This window comes from Capra hircus, chromosome 21 (genome assembly GCF_001704415.2).
Source record: "Capra hircus breed San Clemente chromosome 21, ASM170441v1, whole genome shotgun sequence".
NCBI lineage: Eukaryota > Metazoa > Chordata > Mammalia > Artiodactyla > Bovidae > Capra > Capra hircus.
In genome coordinates this window covers 62,950,149-62,971,598 of record NC_030828.1, presented here as the reverse complement: position 1 = coordinate 62,971,598, position 21,450 = coordinate 62,950,149, and positions in this window count along the sequence as shown.

The following is a 21,450-nucleotide window of genomic DNA, read 5'->3' as shown; positions in this document are numbered from 1 at the left end:
TCTGAGCACCAGGGTCTTTTCCAGTGAGTCAGCTCTTCTCATCAGATGGCCAAAGTATGGGAGCTTCAGCATCAGTCCCCTAAGGAAGGCCCCTAAAAGTCTGACTGATGGATCAGACACCCCTCCTTCTTCTGAGGCCTTTCCAAACACCCCCTCTGCACCGCCTCTATGAAATGTGTCAGCAGGCTTGCAAAGGTGACTTCTGAATCAGTGTCTGATGCAGCAAGGAGCGTGAGTTTTCTGAGCATCAGAAGCCGAGCCGGCTGGACTCCGTTCCAGCATTTCAGTCTGTTTTGTCCAAAACTTGGAATTCTTCTGAGAAGCAGCAGCAGGGGAGATACTTTGCACTCTTTTAACCTGATGAGAACCACATTGGGAAAGCCTCAGCGGACATGCAGGTTATTATTATCATTATTATTTGGAGTAAAGGCCTGGGCCATGCTGGCTGCCTCCAGGGAAATTAAACTCTCAGGACGTCTTTGTGTTTCTGGATTGGGAGGTGTGGCCAGGGACATGAATTTAAGCCATCCCAATCATGGCTGTGGGGCTTCCCAGGTGATGCCATAGCGGTAAAGAACCCACCTGCCAACGCAGAAGGCGTAAGAGACGAGGGATCAATCCTTGGGTCAGAAAGATCCCATGGAGGAGGGCATGGAAATCCACTCCAGTATTCTTGCCTGGAAAGTCCCATGGACTGAGGAGCCTGGTGGGCTACACTCCATGGGGTCACACAGAGTCGGACACGACTGACGCGACTTTTCACACGGCACGCACACCATGGCTGTATGTGGGACACAGTGGAAGTGTGTGCTGGATGTTAAATATCAGGGTTTCAGGAGCCTGCACAGGATGAGCCTGTCCCCCAGAAGGAAGGGCTGCTCTCTCGCAATCCTGTTAGCTGCTTCTGTACTGTTAGCCACACAAGGGCTGGGAGATGTGGGTTTGGGGAAGGACACTGGGAAGGACACCAGCATTGGTCGTAGGTTCTTTGTGGTCCCAGCAGGTGAGTCAAGGGATGCAGTGGGCACTCAGCCTTCACAATAGCCCATGAAGCTCTCCCTTCAGTGAAATAACGACATGCTGGTCTTTCAGGCTCGGCTCTGCTTGGTTTCTGAGCCTTTTCCTCCCTGAGGGAGCAAACTGCAAAAATCTAAGTTAAATCTGGTCATTCTTTGCTTGTAACTCTCCCTCCTCGGAGAAGTCAAAGTCCTCACCTCGGTGTTTCCAAGGTCTTGATGGTCCAGTCTCCCTGCTTCCCCTTGGATAAAAACCCAGACCCTTCACACCACGCCCTGACCCCAGTACTGCCTGCTCGGGGCCCCCGTCCCCTGGCTCTTCATGGGCGCCCGGCACGGTCCAGCTGCTGGGCCTTTGCCCTCGCCGCTCACCACCTGGAGTGCCCAGGCGCACTGCCCAGGGCTCACAATGCCATTCATCTCCCTGGTTCCCCATGTCAGCTCCTCAGAGAGGCCTGCCGAGCTGGGCTTGTCTGAAGCAACAGCCCCCAAACCTCTCTAAGCCCTAAAATGGCTATAGATGTCTTCAGCACCTGGCTTTGTTATATGATGATCTGGTTTTGATTATTGTCTGGGTCCTTCACTCTCTCTCTCTCTCTGAAAGTAGGGCCTCTGTGTATCTTGATGGCCAAGGAGTCTGACATGTAGGACGCTGACCTGCACCCAGGAGGCCTCAGAAGTGCTGGGTGAGCCAGTGAATAAGTCACTGGCTGCCCCCCAGTCTTTGTCACTTACAGCTTTGAGGCTCACCGCTTTGTACTACTCTCAAGGCTTTGGGTGTGTGGCTCCCTGTCAGCAATGGTCAAACACTGGCTCGGTGCAAGCGGGACCCGGGGAAGGGAGGGACCGTGGGAGAAGGGGTGTGCTCTCAAGATTTGCGCACGGAGAAAAGTATGACCTCGATCGTGATGGTTCCCATTGGCCTTCAAGTGCTTTTGCAATCTCCAGAAGGATCTTTTTGGCTCAAAATATATTTGGGGCATTATGACATTTATTGAACTCTGTATTAAGAATATCTGTATGAAAACAAATAGGAAGTTGATAGACTTAGCTTCTTTGAGTTTTAGCAGGTACCTGTGATTTTCACATGAGAAAGATGGATTGAATTCAAATACTTATTGCTTGGTCTTTAGGAAAGGTGATGGGTTGATGGAGATGGGTGTTGTATTATCTTGCATGTGAGTTTTCAAGGGAAAAAGAAAGAAAACTTTTAATGGTGCTAAGAGTCCAGGCAGGTTCACAACTCATTTAAGGAGACGTGTCTGGGAAAAAGTGGCCCCTTGTCCCTCACTGGCCTTCCTGGATCCAGCTTGAAGAAAGGCAGGGGATCTGAGTCCTGGAAGATTCCAGACAGGGATTCAAACACTTTCCCTGCATAACATGTATCCTGTCTCCTGCAGAGGAGACACTGTCAAAGTGCTTCTTAGCTGAAGAAACAGAGGCTTGGGTGGGCTGAGTACCTTACCCTATTACATCATCATAAAACGTCACCACTTAAAAAGCCCCCCACATACAATTCTGAACTTCTCTGTGTTTGGACCTAAGTACACACCATGGTCTTCTCATTTGAGGGATGAAAACAGTCTGGTCTAGCCAACATGGGGCTTCTTGCCCATGTGAGTGTATTTTTGTGTTTCAGTGGAAATAGACACAGCAGCAAACCTTTGTTGCTGGAGAAGAAGATGCGTGGTTTCTGAGCTCTCAAGGGAAAACAAATATTAGCCTCCTTCTCAGGCCCAAGTCACAGACAGGGACCCCTCACTGGGCGTCCGAGTGCTCAGAGATACATGTCCATCGGACAGGGTGCGCTTTCACGTAGGCTGGCCGGCTGACCCCTTAGCTGTCCATACGATCCTGAAGTCTGCCTCAAGCATGTCAGGAGGCTGCCCTGTATACACCTTCACAAGAGCCAAGCGCCATGTGGTCATGTGCTGTGTGGGTACTTAGTTGCTCAGTTGTGTCCGACTCTTTGCAGTCCTTTAGACTGTGGCCCTCCAGGCTCCTCTCTCCATGGAATTTCCCAGGCAAGAATAACGGAGTGGGTTGCCATTTCCTTTTCCAGGGGATCTTCCTGACTTAAGGATTGAACCCAAGTCTCCTGTGTCTTCTTCACTGCAGGCAGATTTTTTACCTGCTGAACCATTAGGGAAGCCCCGAGGCCATTTATTTATAACCAAATTAGCGTCCCCATCCTTAGAGAGTGAAAGCACCTTATTAAAATAGAAAAGACTCATTCATCCTTCATTCGTCCATTCTTTTATTCACTAGGAATGATCTGGCACAAATTCTTTTCTTCAGGTCTGTCTTGGGATCTGGGGTGAAACAGAGAGGAACCCATTGGGGTCTTCGAGAAGCTCAGGGTTTAATGTGTAGCACAGACTCAGACAACTTTAAGGCAGCCAGAAAGTGTTGTGAAAGAGGCAATGAATCCAGGCTGGCTGCTTAGAGGAAGGTGCCTAACTCAGCACCAAGAGGCAGTGAGTCATGGAAAGCTTCTGCGAGCCAGGGAGCTTGGGCTGAAACTGGATCTTTGACTTGAGATTCTCCCAAAGGAGAAAAGAAGGAAGAAGGGTATGGGTGGAAGGGACGGTGTGAGCAAGTCCAGGAGTTGGTGATGGACAGGGAAGCCTAGTGTGCTGCAGTTCACGGGGTTGCAAAGAGTCGGACACGACTGAGCCACTGAACTGAACTGACATTGTGAGCAGGACTGTGACCTGTCCGAAAGGATGCGCAATAATGTCAGCTCCGGAGCTCTGGGGCAGGGAATACCACTTGAAAGACGGCAATCTCCCGCCCCCGCCAGGATGACCTGGGTCTGTCCTGCGTCTGTTGCTAAGGGGCTGGGCACATCCGGCAAGGGATGAACAATGAAGGCTGTGAGCTGGTCTCTGGGGGCCCCACCAGGGCAGGATTCAGGGGCTCTAATGCTATGAACAGCTGGGTGCCAGGTGGCCAGGGACCGCGGCCCCTGCGTTCCTGGGTAAATTCAGAACAGCTGAGCATCCTTGGCCCTTTCCTCATGGCATGTTGTCCACACAGACCTCCTTTTGGCAGAAAAAAATCAACTTTAATTCTTGGGACCCCTGGGGATTTGGGGCCATCCAGAAAGCCTGCCCCTTCCTCTCCCAACCCCCATTCATTCATTATCCACTGCAGAAACTTCTAGTTATCAGACACTGAGCACAGGTTTGGGGGAGAGATAGAACCATGGAGAATGCCAGTGATCTGATATGACTGGGCTCTTAGAAGAGTTACCAGCCCACGGATGTTAGCTAATTAGGAAATCCAGGCCTGCCATTCAAAGATGGCTGATAAACAGACCCCAAGAATGATTATCTCCTCAACCAACCGAGCAGTGGGCTGCCTCCCTGCCAAGCCCTCCAGCCCCCCGGGAGGGAGAGCAGTTTCTCTGCCTGATAGTCTAGGGCAAATGGGCCCCAGGCCAGCCTGGATGGAGCTGAGTCTGCTTGGACTGAAATCATTCTTTCAGTCTCCTCTCACCTGCCCACAGCCTCACTTTGCTCATCTGTCAAATGGGAGCCAATAACAGATCTCCACCCACGGTAATGAATGAGGTCATGGGCTGAAAGGGATTGGCTGCCAATGGAATCAGTAGGCAAACTGGGGAGATTTCAGCAGCTCTGAAGGGTGATGTTAGAGCATCATCCCCTCATTCTTTCCTCCTTGGGTTCCTTGTGCCCTTTAACGACCTGGGGCTTCCAAGAAGATCATGGGAAAAAATCCCAATCTTGTCACTTGATGGGGATTCATTCACCAGAAGCTCCATGAGCAGGGCACACTTGCTTTGGAACATGGGAGGGACAAAAGGCAGAGCCGTCTCTCCTTTGCAGCCCAAAGCCAATACATGTTGGATTCAAACTATTCCATTGTCCATCCAGATCTGGGAGTGAGTCAGGCTGCACACTCTCTAGTTTCTTTTTCCATACAGGTGTTGTTGTTTTCCAGTTGCTAAGTCATGTTTGACTCTTTGCAACCCCAAGGACTACAGCACCCCAAGCTCTTTTGTCCTCTACTATCTCCCAGACTTTGCCCCAATTCATGTCCATTGACCTGGTGATGCCATCCAGTTATTTCATCCTCTGTTGCCCTCTTCTCCTGCCCTCAAGCTTTCCCAGCATCAGGGTCTTTTTCCAATGAGTCAGCTCTTTGCATCAGGTGGCCAAAGTATTGGAACTTCAGCTTCAGCATCAATCTTTCCAAAGAATATTCAGGACTGATTTCCTTTAGGATGGACTGGTTGGATCTCCTTGCAGTCCAAGGGACTCTCAAGAGTCTTCTTCAGCAACCCTTGCAGTCAAAGAGACTCTCAGGAGTCTTCTTCAGCACCATAATTCGAAAGCATCAATTCTTCCATGCTCAGACTTCCTTATGGTCCAACTCTCACAACTGTACATGACCACTGGAAAAGCCATAGCTTTAACTAGACAGACCTTTGTTGGCAAAGTGATGTCTCTGCTCGTTAATACGCTACCTAAATTTGTCATAGTTTTCCTTCCAATGAGCAAGAGTCTTCTAATTTCATGGCTGCAGTCACCATCCAGGTGTAGAGCAAAGGAAATGGAGAAGATAAATAAAGAAATAGGGAGAAACCGAGGAGTGGGCCAGCAGCATTTTGAGACTCAGTGAAACCTGTGACTTCAGTATTGAGGGGGAAAGAAGAACCAAGGCCTAAAACTGGTTGAGCAAAAATGTGTATTTTCCAGTCTTTCTAGAAACATCCCAAAGATTAAATGCTAGTAGCTCCAAGGAAAATTGACATAAATGGTGATAGAATTTTCATGTTTTCTTTTTTAGTTTTTAAATTTTCTTTCTTTTTTTAATCCATTTTAATTCCTGCAGAATTGAATGGGCAGTCGCCATTTCTTCTACCTCTCAGGGACAGCACCCCTTACCTGGAGAGACGGCTCTGCCTTTTTGTCCCTCCTCTGCTATCAGCGGAGGCAGGCTTGACGGAAGGTGGCCGGTCAGTCTTCCCGCCTGCTTAAGACAAGATTGGAAGACACTGTTCTGGAACCATCTCCTCTGAGGTGTGGGGCTTAGGCCTCCTCCACACGAGGGACTCTACTGGCCAGAGCTCGGGAGGCCTTGCCACCCTTGCCTGCCCCACAGGGCATTTTGCATCTGAGGACGCTCGGGCTCAGAAGCAGCCACTCTTGCAGTGGGCTTGAGCTAGTGAGTGATAGAGCCAGGTCCAAAGCCAGATCTGCTGCAACCCCATGGACTGTGGCGCCCCAAGCTCTCTTGTCCTCCACTCTCTCCCAGACTTTGCCCAAGTTCATGTCCATTGAATTGGTCACTCCTCCTGCGCTCGGGGCCTTTAACCATGACCAGGAAGCTCTTTGGAGTCTTAGAGCGCACTGTCCTACCCCCATGGATTCCCATCATCTCTTTCCCATGGTGTTCCAGGCCTCAGCCTGTTGTTGCTGACCCGACAGCTCTGTTCCACGTTGCCGAAGCAGGTTTAACTGTCTCCAGACCTGGGTGGTCTGTACAGGCTTCTCTTTCCCTTCTGCTTTGCAAATTGCAATCTCTGCCTTCTAGAATCTTCTGCCACTCTGAAATCCAGACATAGCCCCTGGCTATCCACCCAGACACGAAACAGTCTCTCTAACCTCAGCCTCATTATACCATGTGGTCTAGTGAAAGTAACTTTAATTTTTTTATTTTAATTTTTAGAAAGGGGGTCTCTCAAGTGGGTTGCTTTACTTCCCTCCTCTAAACTTTTGGAGGAAGACAATACATTTCTCCAGCCTGCTCTGACTCTCTGGATAGCCATAGAAACCCTCGTTAGGACCCACTGTGTTTCCTCAGGTTCTACTTCTTTCTCATGGATTCTCCCAGCCTGGAGCCAACTCACTTTCCCAGAGAACCTGTTCTTTTGCTTGGAGTCTCACACAAGCCAATATGCTCCCTGGAACATCTGACCAGCCAGAAGTTGAAAGGAGCATCCTGCAATCTGAAGGGGGCCCTCACCCTTTCAACAGGTTCCCATCCTAACACTTGTGGTTGTTTCTTTTCCCTGTTAGACTGTCGACTCACTGGTCTCGATGTTTCAGCACCTGGTTTGCTTCTTGGCACACAGTAGGCCTTCAGGATGTCTTTGCTGGTTGCACAAATGAAAAAGAACTGGGACTGTTGAGAGCATGTTTGTGGAACTACAGAATTCTAAGCACGCACTTCAGAAATCTGCTGATGAACCAGGGAGCATGGGGACTTACTATTGCCACTGAACAAAGGAAAATAGCAACAGTTCAGCAACTTGCCGAAAGAAAATCCTAGTGACTGCTGGGGATGGCCTGCCACCCAGGCCTCCTGCTGGGGCAAAGAGGACGAAGGCGACAGCAGATGATACCAATCCAGCCGCTCTCTGCCTCCCTCCTCCTCGCAGTGGCCCTCATGCTGGGGACATGAATGTCATACCAACACGTGGCCAAGACAATGGTTGGTTTTTCTGGACCTCCTCTGTCGTGGTCTGGTTTTCCCCTCTCGAGCCCTCCATGGGAAAGCACATCCAGGCTGGAGCAATGAGAGAGAAGGATTCCATTCTCAGCTGCCCCTTTCCACACGACGTTTGACACTCAGACCAGATGGGAGAGCCTCCCTCCAGCCAGGCTCGACTCACGAGGCCACACGGGGTGTTTCGGGCAGATGTTGGCCCCGGGCCACCCATGGCCGCCCTGCCGGGCCCCCTCTCATCTGGCCCAGCTGTGCAGGAGCTTTAGAACTAATCCGCAAGAATGTCCCTTTCAGATCCGATTGGCTGCCTGTGACATCATAGGAATCTGGGAGAAGCGATTTTTATTGCATATCCTGTTCTATATGTCTTTGATTAATAAACATTGGGCAATCAAATTAATTATGTCATCATCGATGCAGATTTGTTGGCAAAATATTTTGAAAACGTGAAGTTCAGTCAAGTAAGGCTTGATTAGAGTGGTGACCTTCTCATTGTGTAAATGACACCAAGAGCTAGCAGGAAAGATTTTGTCTAAATGAGGGTTCAAACTCAAGTTTTCTGATCCAGCCCAGGGGTCTTACCCTTATTTACTTCACTACCCGGAAGATCATTCAGGGAGACGATGAGAGTTTTCTCACTTATCATCAAGTCTGAGGCAGTCTTTCTCCAGGATATGTCTGTAAGATGGTATGTATACATGTATGCATGTGTTTACAGAAGACAGACATGTATATTCAGCAAGAAGCTTTCTGGTTACAGTGTAAAGATACTGTATTTGTTTCGTAGGGCCGCAGTAACAAATTATCATCATGTGAATGGCTTGAACAGCAGGAATTCGTTGTCTCAGAGCTCTGGAGTCTCGAAGTCCAAGATGAAGGTTTGAGCAGTACTGGTCTCTGCTTAGGGCTGCAAGTGAGAAGCACTATCACCCGTCTCTTTCCAGTGGTCCACGGGCACTCTTTGGTATTCCTTGGCTTATAGAAACATCATCCTGATTTCTGCCTCTGTCTTCACATAGTATTCTCCATGTGCGCATATCGGTGTCCAGTTCCTTCCTTGCCCCCCATTTTAAAAAATTCTTATTGGAGGATAGTTGATTTATTACATCATGTCAGTTTCAGGTGTTATACAGTTTGTCCCTTTTCATGAGGACCCCAGTCATATTTGATTAGGACCCACCTTAATGACTTTATCTTAACTAATTATTTTGCAAAGATCCTGTTTCCAAAACAGATGACCGGGGCTTGGGGCTTCAATACGAATTTCAGTTCAGTTCAGGTCAGTTCAGTCACTCAGTCATGTCCGACTCTTTGCAACCCCATGAATTGCAGCACACCAGGGCTCCCTGTCCATCACTAATTCCCGGAGTTCACTCAGACTCACGTCCATCGAGTCCATGATGCCATCCAGCCATCTCATCCTCTGTTGTCCCCTTCTCCTCCTGCCCCCAATCCTTCCAAGCATCAGAGTCTTTTCCAGTGAATCAACTCTTCGCATGAGGTGGCCAAAGTATTGGAGTTTCAGCTTTAGCATCATTCCTTCCAAAGAAATCCCAGGGCTGATCTCCTTCAGAATGGACTGGTTGGATCTCCTTGCAGTCCAAGGGACTCTCAAGAGTCTTCCCCAACACCACAGTTCAAAAGCTTCAATTCTTTGGTGCTCAGCCTTCTTCACAGTCCAACTCTCACATCCATACATGACCACAGGAAAAACCATAGCCTTGACTAGACGGACCTTTGTTGGCAAAGTAATGTCTCTGCTTTTGAATATACTATCTAGGTTGGTCATAACTTTCCTTCCAAGGAGTAAGCATCTTTAATTTCATGGCTGCAATCACCATCTGCAGTGATTTTGGAGCCCCCCAAAATAAAGTCTGACACTGTTTCCACTGTTTCCCCATCTATTTCCCATGAAGTGATGGGACCAGATGCCATGATCTTTGTTTTCTGAATGTTGAGCTTTAAGCCAAGTTTTTCACTCTCCACTTTCACTTTCATCAAGAGGCTTTTTAGTTCCTCTTCACTTTCTGCCATAAGGATGATGTCATCTGCATATCTGAGGTTATTGATATTTCTCCCGGCAATCTTGATTCCAGCTTGTGTTTCTTCCAGTCCAGTGTTTTTCATGATGTACAAATTTGGGAGGTACAATTCAACCCCTACACGATGTTTTAAATAGGAGACTGCATGAAATAGTAAAGAGAATATTATCTAGGGGATATTCACCTGGGCCAAGTCAATTTTCCCTCACTCAACATGAATTTCTTCACCTTTAAAATGCACTTGGAAGAAATAATTGTTGTTACTTACTCACTAAGTCATGTCCAACCTTCTGTGACCCCATGGACAGTAGTCTGCCAGGCCCCTCTGTCCACGGGACCTCCCAAGGAAGAATACTGGAGCGGGTTGCCATTTCTTTCTCCAGAGTATTTTTCTGACCCAGGAATTGAACCTCGTTTTCTGGTTGCAGGCAGATTCTTTACCACTGATCCACCAAGGGGAGCTGTTAGTGATTTTTATATGAAGAGGATACTTATTTCTTTGGTGATCCAGCAACGTGGCAGGTTGAGGACCAGAGAGGTCAATGCTTTGACTGAACTCACACAGAGAGAAGCTGGCAAAGTCTGGAGGGCTTGAGCTCTCTGCTGTCTAGTTAGCTCTTTCTACTTTGTCAGATGGCCTTTTCATCATGTATACATGCATACACACACACACACATATGCATATATATGATATATATAATGATATATAATATATGTATATATAATATATATATGTAGTATGTATGTATATATATATAAAAGAAATACTTCAGTGTACATATATTCTGCACACCGAAGTATTTCTTCCTTCTACATATAAGCACACATAGCAGAAAGGGAAAGTCCCCTTTAAATGTGGGAGGTCTGAGCTATGAAGTCAAATCTGCCTCCACTTACATGTGTGGGTTTAGGTGTTGGTGAAGCTTTTTATTAAACATGCATGGTTTAGTGCCTGTTGCAGTCCAAGAACTTTATTTAGCTTATGAACTTGGAAATGATAAACATGAACAGCAGTGTCCCCCAAAGCACTATCTAGCTATGAGCTGTTTGTAAGAAACACATCTAAAAAGAAATTGATGCTAGATGTTTGTCAGTGAAAGAATGCAAAAAGAAATGTCTGACAAATGCTAAATACAGATATTCTGAAGCAATGTCAGAAAAATAAACTTTAAGTCAAATTGGCATTAAAGATTTGCAAGTTGTAACCTAATAAGCGAAGCAGTTTATCAGAATATATAATAATCATGAAATTTAATGCAACTAACAACATGACTCTAATCCATATACAGCTGAGATTTACGGAGTTGTAGGGAGAAATTGGCAAATTCGTCATTGGAGATATCTTGGTAGCCCTCTTTTTAAACTGTTATGAGATGAAGATTAAAAACTTAATAAAGACGAAAGAAATTTGAATAGCATACTGAAAAGCTTAAGCTATAATAAGATCCTAAAAACATAGAGCATACTCTTTTTAAAAGAATATCCATGTATTTGTCAGAAACATTGACCAATATCTGGAACAGAAATTTCAACTAGTATCAAAAATTATATCAAATAGACCATTATTTCTAAAAACATCTTAAGAAATTCAGAGATTCATGAAATAATAACGTCTTCCAGGCCCACCATATATTTATTTAGACACTAAAAAAGAAAAAAAAGGACAACTCAATAGTTTATGGAACAAATAAGAAAAAATAATGCAAGTAAAAAATTTTTTTTAAACTAAATAACAACAAAGTCATTATCCATAAGAATGTCAGGTGAGATTAAAGTTTTAGATGGAAATTTGTAACTTTAAAGTTATATATTAAGAAATATTAAATTCTAAAAAATTTGTTGAATTGGCCGCTTAACTCAATAAATTAGATAAAGCACAACAGAGTAAAATCAAAAGAAATAGAAGCAAAGATATAATAAAACATAAGAGCAGATTAGAAAAATAATAAGAATTGATGAAATCAAAGCTAATTCTTTAAAAGATTATTGAAACAGAAAAACCTCTGGTAAGATTAACTGGGGCTTTCCAGGTGGGTCAGTAATTCAGAAGATCTCCTGAAGAAGAAAATGGCAACCCACTCCAGTATTCTTGCCTGGAAAAATCCCATGGAGAGAGGAGACTGGCAGGCTACAGTCCATGAGGTTAAAAAGAGTCAGACATGACTGAGTGATTGAGCACAATGACAAGATTAAATGAGGAGGAAAAAAGATAAAAATCACAAACAAAAATATTAGGAACAAAGAAGATTAATAACAGATAAAGTGAAGATTATATGAATAGCTTTGTTATAGTGAGTGTGATGGTTTTATATGAAATGGATAATAATTGAAATAATATGAATTACTAGAATTGAAATAAAAGAAATAAAATATCTGAAGAAACCAATTACTGTTATGAAATAAACTTGCTGTCATATAGATTACATCAATGTGTCTTTCTTAGACATTGAATGTGAATTATTTTAAAAATAAATTTTATCAAACGACCAGGGAACAAATAAACTATGTTTTCTACAAATAGCTTCTGAATAAAGGAAAGAAAAGGAGCCATCCAAGTTATTAGATAATATTAGTACTAGGTTGATTTCAAAATCAGAGGATAGGACATGAAGGGAAAATGTATAAATCACTCCTACTGAGATGTAGGCAAAAAATCATAAATGTAATATTAGCAAGCCAAATTCATTGTGTTTTAAAATACCGCATTCTGGATTTACCTCAGAAGTGTAAGATGTGCTTAAAATCATAATGTTTATTAATATAGATCACAGTATCAAAAATTGGATAGATCACAGTATCAAAAATTGGACTTCCCAGGTGGATCAGTGGTAAAGAATTTGCCTGCCAGGCGGGAAATGCAGTTTCGATCCCTGGGTCAGGAAGATCCTCTGGAAAAGGAAAGGCAATCCACTCCAATATTCTTGCCTGGGAAATCCCATGGACAGAGGAGCCTGGAAGGCTACAGTCCATGAGATCTCAGAGAGTTGGATGCGGCTTAATGACTAACAACAACATCAACAACTTACAGGAAAGAAAATATAGATGTAATCATCTCAATCGATGCATAGACACAATTTGATGAAATTCAGTACACATTAGTCATAAACTTTTGTTAAGTGAATAAGAAAAACTAAGAAGAGTGTCTATTATCAATACAGACCCAAGAAAGCCTCAATAAATGTAAAAGGATTTAAATAATACAATAAAATAATGCGGTTATCTAACCATACCAAAATTAAACCATAAATTAGTAATATATCTAGAAAACCCTAAAATGCTGGTAAATCACTTCTAAGTAACTATTCAGAGCAAAAGTGCAGTAAAACTAGCAAATGCTATAAACGAAATGAAAATAAAAGCGCAATATACAGAAATGTGTGGGATGTTCTTAGAGGGAAATGTGTAGGAGTATATACTTGTAGAAAAAAATGAATATCTCAAATCAGTGATCCAGTCTTCTACAAAAGAAACTTAAAAGAGAAAAAAACAGGAAATAAACCCAGAGCAATAAAAAAAATAAATAAATAAACAGGAACCAGGGACATGGAACATAGATATACAATAGAAAGAAATCAATGAAGCCAAAGTCTGGTTCTTTGAAAAGAATAATTAAATTTATTAATCTCCAGACAAGCTGATCAAGACAAAGCAGAAAAAAGACACAAAATTAAGTAAGAATGAAAGCGATGACATGCCAAATGATGATAAAAATATTAAAGTAGCAATCATCAAATATTATGAACAACGTTTGATACAAGAAAATCAGCAGCTTAGGTGAAACAGGCAAGGTCATTGAAAGACACAAAACACCAAACTAACTGAAGATGATAGCCTGCAATTTTTGGTATCTGATATATAGATCAATTTGCAGTTAAAATACACTCCCTCCCCCTCCCTGCCCCCAAAAAAGTTTATGCTTGGGGTAAGCCTTGTCCCAGGCGCTGGAGAAAACCATTAAAGAAAAAAATCCCCACACACAAATAAACCCCAAACAAATAAACGCAGATAAGTGAAGTTGCTCAGTCCAACTCTTTGGACTCTTTGTGTCCAACTCTGTCCATGGAATTTTCTAGGCAAGAGTACTGGAGTGGGTTGCCATTTCCTTCTCCAGGGAATCTTCCCGACCCAGGGATCGAACCCAGGTCTCCCGCATTATAGACAGACGCTTTACCGTCTGAGCCACCAGGGAAGTCCTAAACACAAATAAACCCTAAATAAAGTGAACATAGGCTTTCCAGGTGGCCTATGTAAAGAATCCATCTGCCAAGGCAGGAAGTGGGAGTTTGATCCCTGGATCGAGAAGATCTCCTGGAGAAGGAAATGGCAACCCACTCCAGTATTCTTGCCTGGGAAATCCCATGGTCCATGACATCAAAAAGAGTCAGAGATGACTAAACAACTAAATGGCAACAACACTAAACAAGCATCGAACAACAATGGCTCTTGGCCAACGTATATTTTGCTGACGAATTCTATGAAATATTTAAAGGAGACCTCTAACCAACTCTTGTAAACTATATGAGAGGAGAGTCTACTTCTCAAATTATTTTATGAATCTTGCACTATTATTCTCAATCTAGACAATTTTATCACACCCAAAGAAAACTACAGAGAGATATCTCTCAAGGACACAGAGGTAAAATTTCATAAGAATTTTTTATCAACTCCAACACCACAAACACAGACACATACACAAAGTCACAATGCAATAACCAAAGGGGTTTATTGTAGTAGTGTAACTTCAACTAATCATTCTAATATCAGTATAATTCACTATAATAATAGGCTAAAAAAAGAAAAATCATTGCAATAGGTGCAGAAATATATTTCCTAAATTTAGCACCTATTCATGACAAGACAGCAAAATGAAATAAACCAACTTTGCAAGCTAGAAAGGCAGAGTTCAACTCGATAAAGAGGATCTAGGAAAATCTCGAGCCATCATGATACTGAACGGCAAGAGATTAAATTCTTTCCTCTAAAGATAAGAAGCAAGGCACAGATGTCCACTCGCCACTTGTGTGTTGTCCATCTTGTACAAGCAGACAAGAGAAGAGACATAAAGGCATCCAAGTTGGAAAAGAAGAAGTAAAACTACCCTTATTCAGAGAAATGGGACTATTTAAATAGAAAATTCAAAGAAAAATGTAAAGGAAATTTTATACCACCTAAATGAATTTAGCAAAGCCCCAAGATAGAAAGTCAGAATACAGAAATCAAATTTATCTCTTATATTAGCAATGGACAATTAAAAACTAAAATGTAAGCAAACCACATCATTTACCAAAACATCAAAAATATGATACACAAAAGGAAAAATTTTACAGAATAGTTGCATAACCTGTACACTAGACATACAAAACATTACTCAGCTGAGTTAAATCCAAATAAATGAAAAGATAAGGTACGTTATGGATTGGAAGATTCAATATCACTCAGTTGAACATTTTAAAATTCAACTGTAGATTCAGAAAAGTCTCAATCAAAACCACAGCAGGAATTTTTATTTTAAATTGGCAAGATGATTCTAAAATTTAGGTGGAAATGCTAAGTATTTAAAACTGTTTGAAGGTAATTGTTAATACAGTATTCGAACTGAAGCTTACTATAAAGCTACAGTAATCAAGGCATTGTGTTATTGGTGTAAAGACAGACATAATAGATAAATGGAAAAGAATGGAAAGTGAACAAATACATCTTCAATATACAGTCAGTTGAATTTCAACAAGGCTGGAAAGTAATTCAAAAGGGAAAGAATAGTCTTTGCAACAAGTGATACTTGAATAATCGGACATCCAGATGGAAAACAATGAAACTCAATCCTTACCTCACACTATGTAAACAGTTAATTAAGAATGAGCCACACACCTAAACATAACAGCCACTAAAACTGCTAAAGTTCTAGATAAAAAAGGTAGAAAGAATAGTTGTGACCTTGAGCTAGGCAAAAATTTCTTGGGACACCAGAAACATAAATCTTAACAACAACAAAAAAAAAGAATGAAACTTTACACAAATTAAAGCCATTTCTTTGATAAGACACAAAAATGAAAAGGCAAGCTATGAACTGGGAGAAAATATTTGCAAAATAGTTACCTGATCACAGGCATATATTCAGAATATACAAAGAACTCCCACAAGTTGACAATAAAAGGAAACCTAATTTTTAAAATTGTGGGTATAGAGCAGATTTTACCAAAGAAGATATAGGAATATCAAGAAATATATTAAAAATTACTCAAAGTCATTTGTCTTTAAGGAAAACTAAATTAAAACTATAATTAAGAAAACCAAGGGATTGACTGCAAATAAGTAGGAAAGAATCTGGGGGATGATGGAAATATTCTGTTCCAAGACTGTGATTACATTGCTGTCGTTCAGTATGGGAGAATATAGTTGCAACACACTTATCTGTTCAGTTGGTGAAGACTCTGCCTGCAGTGCAGGAGACTTGGGTTTGATCCCTGAGTCAGGAGGATCCCCTGGAGAAGGGAAAGGCTATCCACGCCAGTATTCTTGCCTGGAGAATATCATGGACAGAGGATCCTGGTGGGCTACAGTCCAGGGGATCGCAAGAGTTGGACATAACTGAGTGACTCAGCCACCATCCCTACACCTATCCAGGTCTAGTATATTGAAATCAGATTATGCATTTCCCCCTACAGCATAATAAAAGGGAAAAGGCAAAGCAGGAGAAAAGCAGAGAGATAAATACAGTACGTCATAGAGGAGAAAACTCCAGTGGGTAGCGAACGCGTATCTCACTACGGATCAAGGAAATTAAAACAACGCTGAACCTCATTTCATTCCCTACGATGGAGCGGTTAAAGTTTGAAAGATGGCAATTTTAACACCCTGTACCCTCTTTTAGGAGAAACAAAATTTGTTGTTCCTGGCTCCAAATAGGAAGTAGAAATTATTTCCCTGGCTTCTTGACAGGTATAGCACTGTGAACAACAACATGTTCCTCCAAGATTCTGCTGGAGACTTTGAGTCCTGAGTCTTACATGACTTTGCCAGTCATGCAGATATCAATACAGATGCAGAGATAAGTATAATTTGTTCATTATCTGTCTTTTCCTCCAAAGTGTAAGGCCTATGAGGACAAATATTCAATGCATTCAGTGCTCTGTTCACAGTGCCTGAAAAATAAGAATAAATCGAACACTAGAATGAAGGAGTTAGCAGCAGCAGTGAGCAGCAGCAAAGACAGTGGCCAGACTGGGATCCATGTCCAGGGAAGCATCCCAGCAGAGTGGCTCTCACAGTGCAGTGGCGTCAGCGCCGACACGTGGACAGGATGATTGGCACACGTCAGCAGTGCCAGCAAAGGTGCCATGACAGAGTGACATGCCTAACTTAACGGCGTTGGTAGTGGGGGCCACGCTTATGGCATGTACAGTCCAGAGGCACCAGCAAGGTAACTGATCACACTTCCTTTGATAAGATGGTGACTGTGATTTCAGCTGCTTGACCTGCTGCTCCAGCTACCCTTTTCTTGAAGTTTCTTCAGACTCTCTATTTCTTTTATCAACCCCGCAATATCCTTTCTATTAAATCATCTTCGGCTTGATTAAATGAGACTCACTTTTTGTTATTTGCAACCAAGACTGTTGACAATTGTAGGTGCATAGCTGTTAAAACAGTTGAACCAGATCTGTGTGTATCAACATAGACAAACCTTAAAGCAATTTTGAATAACAACAGAATGTTGTTTTTGTTGTTCAGTTGTTAAGTCATGTTTGACTCTTTGTGACCCCATGGATTGTAGCACGCCAGGCTCCCCTGTCCTCTAAGATCTCCTGGAGTTTGCTCAGATTCATGTCCATTGAGTCGGTAATGCTATCTAACCATCTCATCCTCTGCTGCACCCTTCTCCTTTGACCTTCCATCTTTCTCAGCATCAGAGTCTTTTCCAGTGAGTCAGCTCTTCACATCAGGTGGCCAAAGTATAGGAGCTTCAGCTTCAGTATCAGTCCTTCCAATAAATGTTCAAGGTTGACTTCCTTTAGGATGGACTGGTTGGATCTCCTTGTGGTCCAAGCGACTCTCAAGACTCTTCTTCAGCACCACAGTTTGAAAGGATTACAGTAAGATATATACAGTGTAATACCACTCATGTAATTTTTAAGTACACATCAAATAGTACCATTTATTATTCACCAATACAAGGCATGTACTATGGGTGTTAAAAGTATGGATGGGAAGGATACGCAACAACTTCAAAATACTAATGACCTGTAGGGTAAAAGAGAGAGGAATGAGACATTTGCAAAGGTGAACTCAACTTTATGTCTGATGTGTTAGTCAAAGAAATCTGAACAGATGTGGTAAACTGGTTCATTTGCTGCATTGCCCACGTTAGGCACATGGGCATTTGTGAACTTAATACCTTTACTTCTATGTATACTCAAATACTTTATCAAAAATGTATAGATGCATTTTGCCCCTCCATGCCTCCCTCACTCCCTATGGTGACCCCAAGACACCGTCTCAGAGCCCAAGGATTTCCCAGAGCTGAGCTTTGAGTCTAATGCTAAAGATTAAGAATTATCTTCTTCTTTGGAAAATGTGATCATTGTGGTTATAGCCAGTTCTTTGTCAAAATAATCAAGTGTTTCATTAAAATGTTAAATGATGCTTAGTGATAGATAATTTACCCCCCTAAATGGGATTAAGGATATAATAAAATAGAATTGAATCTTTAATGTATAGTTTAAAAGTTGTTTCACTGAAGCAATATAAAGAGTTCCTTTAAATGTTATTAAATAATAGAATACAATGAATCTTTAATTTACTGTTTAAGTAGTTGTTACATTCTTGAAATAAAAAAGGACAGCCTTTGTGTCTTATCATTTTTTAATGATTCTTCAGGAAAGACTACCTGACAATTAAGGTTTTATATATATAATGAAAAAGAGAGAGAGACAGATTGAGAGAGATTCATTGTGCCACGCATTTGAAAATTTACTTATGCCCTTGCAAGAGCATTCATGCTACAAAATACATTCTGATGCTTCTTCAAAAGTCTGAGGGTTTTCGTGGGATTACTAAAATCAAAGCCCTATGTAGTGTTCATCCTCGTATTTTCAAAACACTCAAATCTTGTTTCATTTTTCTCCTCTTTTAAAATTCAAAGAGCTTCCACCTAGATATGGAGGCCAGGAATTATGCCAAACTTGTAATGAAAGACTGATACTCAGACAGAAATGTCCAACAATAGTCTCACATTGTTTCAAAGATGAGAAAGGACTAAGATTCAGGTTCCCTGATGGTTTTTTTTGTTGGGAGGAATAATTTTCACTTAGTGACATTGACTTAGCCCAGATCCCACCCAATGATCTCTGATTATTAGGATGACTTTGGAGCTTAATTAAACGAACATTTAAGGAATATTTTGTATATGAAGGATTCTATGTTAGGCATTAGAAAACCTAAGAGAAATATAATGCTGTCCCTATGATCACAGTATAATGGGTAAAAGAAACACATAGAGCACTTCAATTGAAATTTGAAAAGCTTGTGTAAGATGTAAATGCAAGGAATTGTGGGAAGCTCACCCAGCCTGGAAAAACAAAGATGCTCTCAAAGAAAAAAGTGATGCATGAGTTAAATGTTACCAAATGATCAGATGTTCCCCGAGATGAGAGGAGAATACAGGACATTAGAAGGAACAACGTAAACGAAGGTGTAAAATTGCATGGTGTGTGGTGACACAGACAAGGATGGCCACAGGACTGGGAAAGGCCCGTTTTCATTCCAATCCCAAAGAAGGGCAATGCCAAAGGATGTTCAAACTACCATACAATTGGGCTCATTTCACGTGCTAGCAAGATATGCTAACAATCCTTCAGTCTAGGCTTCAGCAGTACATTAACTGAGAAACTCCAGATATACAAGCCGGGTCCCAAGACGCAAAGGACAGTGAAGTGAAAGTGAAAGTCACATAGTCGTGTCCAACTCTTTGCAGCCCCATGGACTGTAACCCGTCGGGCTCCTCTGTCCATGGGGGTTCTCTAGGCAAGAATACTGGAGTGGGTTGCCATTCCCTTCTCCAGGGGGTCTTCCCAACCTGGGGAAGATCCCAGGTCTCCTGCATTGCAGGTGAATTCTTTACCATCTGAGCCACCAGGGAAGCTCAGACACAAAGGAACCAGAGAACACATTGTGAACATTTGTTGGATTATGGAGAAAGCAAGGGAGTTCCAGAAAAACATCTACTTCTGCTTCATTGACTACACTAAAGTCTTTGACTGTGTGGATCACAACAAATTCTTAAAGAAATGAAACTATCAGACCACTTTACCTATCTCCTGAGAAACCTGTATACAAGTTAAAGCAACATTTAGAACTGGGCATGGAACAACAGACTGATTCAAAATTGGGAAAGGAAAATGACAAGCCTGTATACAGTCACCCTGCTTATTTAACTTGTATGCAGACTATATCATGTGAAGCGCCCACCTGGATGAATCACAAGCTGGAATTAAGACTGCTGGGAGAAATATCAACAACCACAGGAGGTTAGATATGCAGATGGTACCACTCTAATGGCAGAAAGCAAAGAGAAACTAAAGATCCTGTTGATGAGGGTGACAGAGGAGAGTGAAAAAGTTGACTTGAAACTCAACATTAAAAACAATCGAAGATCATGGCATCTGGTACCATCACTTCAAGGTAAATAGAAGGGGGAAAAGTGGAAGCAATGACAAATTTAATTTTCTTGGGCTCTAGTATCACTGCAGATAGTGACTGCAGCCAAGAAATTAGAAGATACTTGCTCCTTGGAAGGAAAGCTATGAGAAATCAAAAGCAGAGATACACTTTGCAGACAAAAGTTTGTCAAAGCTATACTTTTTCTAGTAGCCACGTATGCATATGAGAGTTAAACCATAAAGAAAGCTGAGTGCTGAAGAATTGATGGTTTCAAGTTGTGGTGCTGGAGAAGACTCCTGAGAGTCCCTTCAGTTCAGTTCAGTCCCTCAGTCACGTCCAACTCTTTGCAACCCCATGGACTGCAGCATGCCAGGTTTCCTGTTCATCACCAGTTCCTGGAGCTTGGTCAAACTCATGCCCATCGAGTGAGTGATGCCATCCAACCACCTCATCCTCTGTCCTCCTCCTTTTGCCCTCAGCCTTTCCCATCATCAAGGTCTTTTCTAATGAGTCAGTTCTTCACATCAGGTGGCCAAAGAGCTGGAGCTTCAGCTTCAGTATCAGTCTTCCCAATGAATATTCAGGGTTGATTTCCTTTTGGGTTGACTGGTTTGATCTCCTTGCAGTCCAAGGGACCCTCAAGAGTCTTCTCCAACAACCACAATCCCTTAGACTATAAGATCCATCAATCCAAGTGATGGATCTTATAGAATGGTGAAAAGGAGAATGAATACAATTTCTTTAAAAATCAGTTTGATATTATATCTTAAAGTTGAGTTTTCACAAAACCCACAGCCCTGGTAATTCTATTTCTAAGCATTGTCTTGAAAGGAATTCTTACACACACACAGTGGGAAACATATGCAAACACATCATAGCCTTACTAATCACAACTGCAAAAGTTTAGGAGCAACAACATTGCCTACTAGCGTGACACTCAAAGGACGAAGCATGTTATATTCAAAAAATGGAATATTAGACAGTTGTCAAAAATAATGAACCGCAATGATGCACAACTAAAGGCTGAATATTAGCAATATGATGTTACATGGAAACAGTCATACACGGGGCAGCAGGATGCTCTTCTTACAGAGTTTAAAACCAGCAAATTAAAAGTGCTTTTTAGGAATACTCATAGATGCTGTAAGTCTATGAACAAAGAAAGCAAGTCAATGATAAGCTGAGAGCTGAGGACATTGATCCCCATGAGTGAGAGGAGACATGGCCTGGAATCGGGGTGGTAGCACAGGGTTACAGGT